This window comes from Astatotilapia calliptera, chromosome 14, assembly GCF_964374335.1.
Source record: "Astatotilapia calliptera chromosome 14, fAstCal68.1, whole genome shotgun sequence".
Lineage (NCBI taxonomy): Eukaryota > Metazoa > Chordata > Actinopteri > Cichliformes > Cichlidae > Astatotilapia > Astatotilapia calliptera.
This window is the reverse complement of record NC_137435.1, coordinates 30,414,267-30,419,562: the sequence shown is the minus strand read 5'-3', so window position 1 is coordinate 30,419,562 and position 5,296 is coordinate 30,414,267. Positions and strand designations below refer to the sequence as shown.

The 5,296-nt window shown below is 42.7% G+C and overlaps 1 long non-coding RNA gene across 1 annotated transcript; it reads right to left on the bottom strand.

Annotated features, from left to right (window-relative positions):
- Positions 1-846: 846 nt before the first annotated feature.
- Positions 847-4,499, bottom strand: LOC145420119 (uncharacterized). The gene is made up of 2 exons (XR_013901416.1): positions 4,035-4,499; positions 847-925 (listed from the first exon to the last, which is right to left on the bottom strand). It is a non-coding gene; the product is annotated as an uncharacterized LOC145420119 (long non-coding RNA).
- Positions 4,500-5,296: the final 797 nt, after the last annotated feature.

The window sequence follows — 5,296 nt, the reverse complement described above, 5'->3', positions numbered from 1 at the left end:
AAAAAAAGATATGAATCTCCGCCACGAGCAGAGACTATGTAGCAGGAGACGCGTGACTCACTGGAAAGGCAACTAAATCAGGGACAACCACCATTAAAGTGGCCTAGCCAGTCTGTTAGCCAAAGTTAACTACTGGTGGACCGCCAGTAACTATTAAATCACTCTGATCAATCAGGCTAACAAAGTTAGAGTGGCTAACGCTAAAGCAATCCAGAGCTCAGAAACAGCCACAAACCAGCAGCCTCGGTATGAGCAAAGGATCAAAGCAGTTATGAGGAAATCAAAAAAGAGAAAAGAGTCGATGTCCTGTTGTGGAAGAAAGGACCAAAGGCACACATTGCAGGCACTTGAACATTTGGGGGGGGGGTTTGACAATGTTCTTTCATTTTTCTGTGCAGTAGTGATGTGACGTTCTGTATCGAGGCTTCGGAGCGTGTGTCGAGTAATGGAGGGGGCGTTTCCGCGAAGCGCGTATCGAGGCTTGCTTCATTTATGGGTTGAGCTGAAAATGATGACGTCCGAAGCCTCGCTGCCCGGCTGTACCACGTGACTGGTTCATGAAGCGGTTCGAACTTTGCCGCAAATAATCATTTTCCATACTGCCAGCATAAATATACACAGTATACTGCCATCACTACACTATAGGTGTTTTACACACTCCTTTTGTTGTTGACATTTACAGGCTGTGTGCAAAATGCCACACTCTTCAAATTCATGCCAGCTATTATTTTTACGTCCAGTAGGTGTCCTGCTAGAGCAAATGAAGCTTCATGAAGCTTCGCGTTGGGGTGAACCAATTGGATGAAAAGCTTCAGTGCTTCATGGGGCTTCATCTGCCCATCACTACTGTGCAGCCTTGTGCAGCTTTCCAGCCGCCTCTCTCCAGTGCAGTACACAGCTCTGCCATCAGGTCCCAGCCGGCATCCTACAAATATAGGGGAGGCATGATTAGGTGATGGAGAACAGCTGTGTAGATCAGCCTCCCCTGACACCACACCCTGAACCCACTGCTCCGCCCCCCACCCCACCCCCTGCAGCTGAACCAAACCACACCCTCCCACACCTGTTATCTGATGAAGTTACAAACATACTGAAAAACCTGATAATTGTTTTGTGAAATGTAAATTTGCAGCACTTGCTGTTGTTCGGTAAGGTCAAAGGTAATGGTGCAGGTGCACCGGTTTAATTTTTCATTTAATTATTTGTAGCTTTTCCCAGTAGCTGAGCTCTTTATTTTCAGTTGTTTAAGCTTCTGTAACTTACTATAGTAATAATTAAGTTCATTATGATAACAATATTCTGCACTGAAGAAAATGGATTTATGCTGTCACTTAGAAAGCAAATGAAAAAAAAAAAAATCAGAAAAATTGGTATCGACAGGTCGCACTTACAAAAACATCACTAATCTGAATAAGGCCAAGAAAACTGACATCAGTCATGAATATTGTCTCATTTTTATTATGTTCTGCTTTATCTTAACAAAAGCTGTGTGTTCAGTTTTCTACAACACAGAAGTCAAAAATGCCTAGTAGGAACTTAGGATCTACTAATTCCTTAAAAGAAAACTAGATAAATGACTAAATATGTCCTTTCCTCTTTTCTTTCTACCTTCCTGTATGGCGTCTCTCTCTCCCACTGTGAAGGTAATGTGCAAAACAGCCACTATTAACATTACATACTGTCATTTGTCCTAATTAATTAAATGAAACCATCAGGAGAGGGACTCTAGTGCCCTGATGAGGAGGCAAATATGAAGATCAAAGCAGGAAGGCAACTCTTTGAAGAATAAAAAAAAACAAAACAATCTGTACTTGGTGAAGAAAGATGAATTTGTTTTACAAAGAAATAGAACACCACATCGATAAATGATAATTCATTTGTAGACTGTCTCTATACAAGGCAATTATTTTTTGGAAAACATTGCAGGTGGCATTTTATAATCCACCTATAATAAATATCCCCAACACGTCTACAGAAAAATCTAAGACTACCTTACAGACACCCTGAAAGTTCTCCAGCTTCCCCTCCCTCCGATAATGTGATCTCTGATTGACACTTCTGTATGCAGCTTGCCACAGTCTAACCTATAAAATATGCAACAACTAATATGGTAACACAGAGTCAGAGGCCTTGTCCCAGCTGAATTGGCCACATACAGTATAACAGTTTGAAATGAACACTGTGAAAGATGGAAAAGACGCAACTAGGAGGAGGAAGCAGAAGCAGCAGCTGAAGTGACAGACCAAATCTCCATCCATCATTCTTTTCTTTATCAGCAGTGGCTTGGTAAGTAAATGAGCCACATCCCCAGACAGCACAGTTCAGTGCCAGTGCTGATTGTGACTGTAGACAACAGTTGTGCATCTGCCAAGACAACTGTTTGGAGATTTGATGGAATGTGGCTGGCTCTGTTTCTAGGATTTATCATTATCGGCATAGCAGAAAACTTGTTAAAAAAAATGATAATAAGATAACCAAAAAAATCAACATTAATCCGATGATAGTAATCAGTTATTCTTACCGTGTGTGCTACAGTACACCAAGCTTAAAAGCAAACTTCTCATAAGCCTCTGCTCTGAGAAGTAATCTGCCATTTGTGCTTTAAAATTCAGGACAAGCAGTGCGCTCTACATGAGCTGCATAAAAAGAAGACTCGTGGGCGAGGAAAGAGGAGGATGAAATAAAGAGAGGTACAAAGTAATAGTGAAGGGAGACAGACCATTTCTCACCATCAAAGAACTAGTGGTAACATTTGAGTATTCAAACACACTTTAACGTTCTTCAGTCTCCTACTGATATCCTGTGCAGTGAGGTGCTTGAGGATGCTTGAGAGCATTACTTACTGCCAATAACTCATTTTGAATGTAACAAAAAATTAAAAAATCCGTCTGATTCCCGTTCAACATGTCAAATTTTCTCTCTTCCTATCTCCACTTATGTCTCTTCCTCTCCTCCTTTCCTCTCTCGCTCTCTAGTTGCCCCAATCTGGCACATCACACTATTCCAGGCTGCTTGCCAGCATCAGACCACTGTCAAACTGAATCCAATATGCTTGGTCAGGCCGTATGCTTTTCTAGGTAGCGTGCTCCTATGGGAGACAAAAGAACCAAATTGATTTAACTCTCAACTCCCGGAGAGGAGCTAAATCAGCTCAATTAGAGCGCTCGCGGTCGAAAGCAAAGTAGATCTGTGAGGTCAGATCACATCAATGGACAGAGAAAAGATCCAGTATAGACTAAATAAGACTGGTAGATTAGGTGAGAATGTGATCAACACTGTCTAGCTTTATAACAGAGGGTGGCTTTCACTCTTCCATGGGTTAGTCTACTAGAGTGTTCCAAAATCACTCTTGGACATATAACTGCAATTTTTTATACAATTGAGATCACATTGTTACTGAGTATCAAAAACTTCAAATAACCATCAACAGATGAAAGTGTCACGTGAGAGCCTCTTGGTTAGGTCTCATCTATGGGGGGGGTTCTAATAGATAAAATTGATTTAAACTACACAGAATCACATTTTAACCAATTGGATGTTCGCAAACATGCTCTCTGGCCCTCAAAAGACAAGCATCCGGTTTCCCAGAGAGCCACCAGTAAGGAAATGTAGATGAAACTTGGAAGCTTTGATCTGAACACTTGGGAATCGTCTCAGTCTGCTCCTGTCTGCCCTGGACCTCCCCACTAACAGCAAAGACGAACTTCACCTTCGGTCTCCGTGCAGGCGTGCTGCTGCTGTGCCACTTGTACGACCTGGCATCTATCAAGTTTACAAACGTGTTATGCACCTTGACCTTGCTGAGCAGCGAGGTCTGTCTGACACAGATCATTTAATGTCTAAAGTCATACACTTAGTGATACAGTTTCCTAAGTGCGCAACAGCCACAATTCAAAGGGCCATGTAACAGAATGAGGCACTAACAGGCAGCTAACACAGCTCCAAACAATTTCCAAACAGCCCAAAACTGCATCACAGCATAGTCTAACTCCTGCTACACTCACAGGGCAAACGAATGAAACTGTCTCTCTTACCTTGAAATCCGAAGAGGAAAGCGAGGAAGGGGATCCAAACGCTGTATATCCAGAAGTAATGCATGGCGTCCTTCAATCAGCTCCAACTGCTCAGCGCTCCTCCAGAAGAAACTGGGTGTCCTGGCGTGGTTCGGGGGTCCGCAGGTGATCTGTTGACCTTGGAGGGTAGGCTTTCCTCAGCAAATAACGCCTGAAAGTGAACGAACTCAGCGGCAGCTGCCGACAGAAACCGCACAAGTGCTGGAGGAACAACTGGTGGATTCTATCTCACTCTGCCAAGTGGATGCTCGGTGGGCGGCCATTGCTTGGCCTGCGCTGCCATCTAGTGTTTCTTGCAGAAAATAAGGATTAGATGAGACAAGCTGAGCTTGCCATTGGTTCATTATTACCTGAGCTTAATGAGCCATGCGCACATTATAGCAACCCGTTGTCTCAGCGGGCCTCTGAGGAGCGTGTCTCGAATAAATCAAGTTTAACTGAGGTTGTCATGGAAACATCTTTCAGCGCACTAATCCTCACTGATATTGATTAGTATATTTAAGCAACAACCGCAGCAACCAGGCTCATTCATCATCGCCTTTGTTTAGAATTAGGACAATATGTGTTGGTGACATAAAGCGACATACGGATGACATCATTCATCGCATTCATTATTTAAAGCACGCTGTCACTTCTTATTTTTTATTCTTGTTCTGCAAAGTTAAAATATTTGCCATTGTTCATTGTGACTGTCTTGTTAATATGAAACAACAAGGCTTCACAATTAAATATTAATTAACAACCGCCAAATGATTTGTAACCTATACATAATTAAAGTGGGCTTCTGATATGAGGCACTGTTTATTAGTGCGAGACAGCACAGTGGGGTTTGTCGGGGCACCAAAATAGCTTCTTCTACCTCTCATGGTGATCTCTGACCTCCACTGCTGCTTAGAATAAATGGCATCTTCCTTAAGGTCAGCGGCAACCTGGAAATTGCCAACAGCACCTCACCCATTGCCGGCAGCATCCACGAAGCAAATATTTCATTACCCTCAGGATGACCGATTGCACGGTTCACTTGATCCTCTGCGTCCAGGACAATAGCGGGCACTTCATCTGGACTGAATGACTTCCTGTCCTGAAGGTCATTGCAACAAAAGCTCTAGAGACGAATTTTCTATGTAATTGTTCACATCAGTTTGGGGCTACTTTTTTCGAAAATGGTATTTTTATCAGACATTATTTGACGTGAATTGATCACTGTTTAATTCCTCACAGTC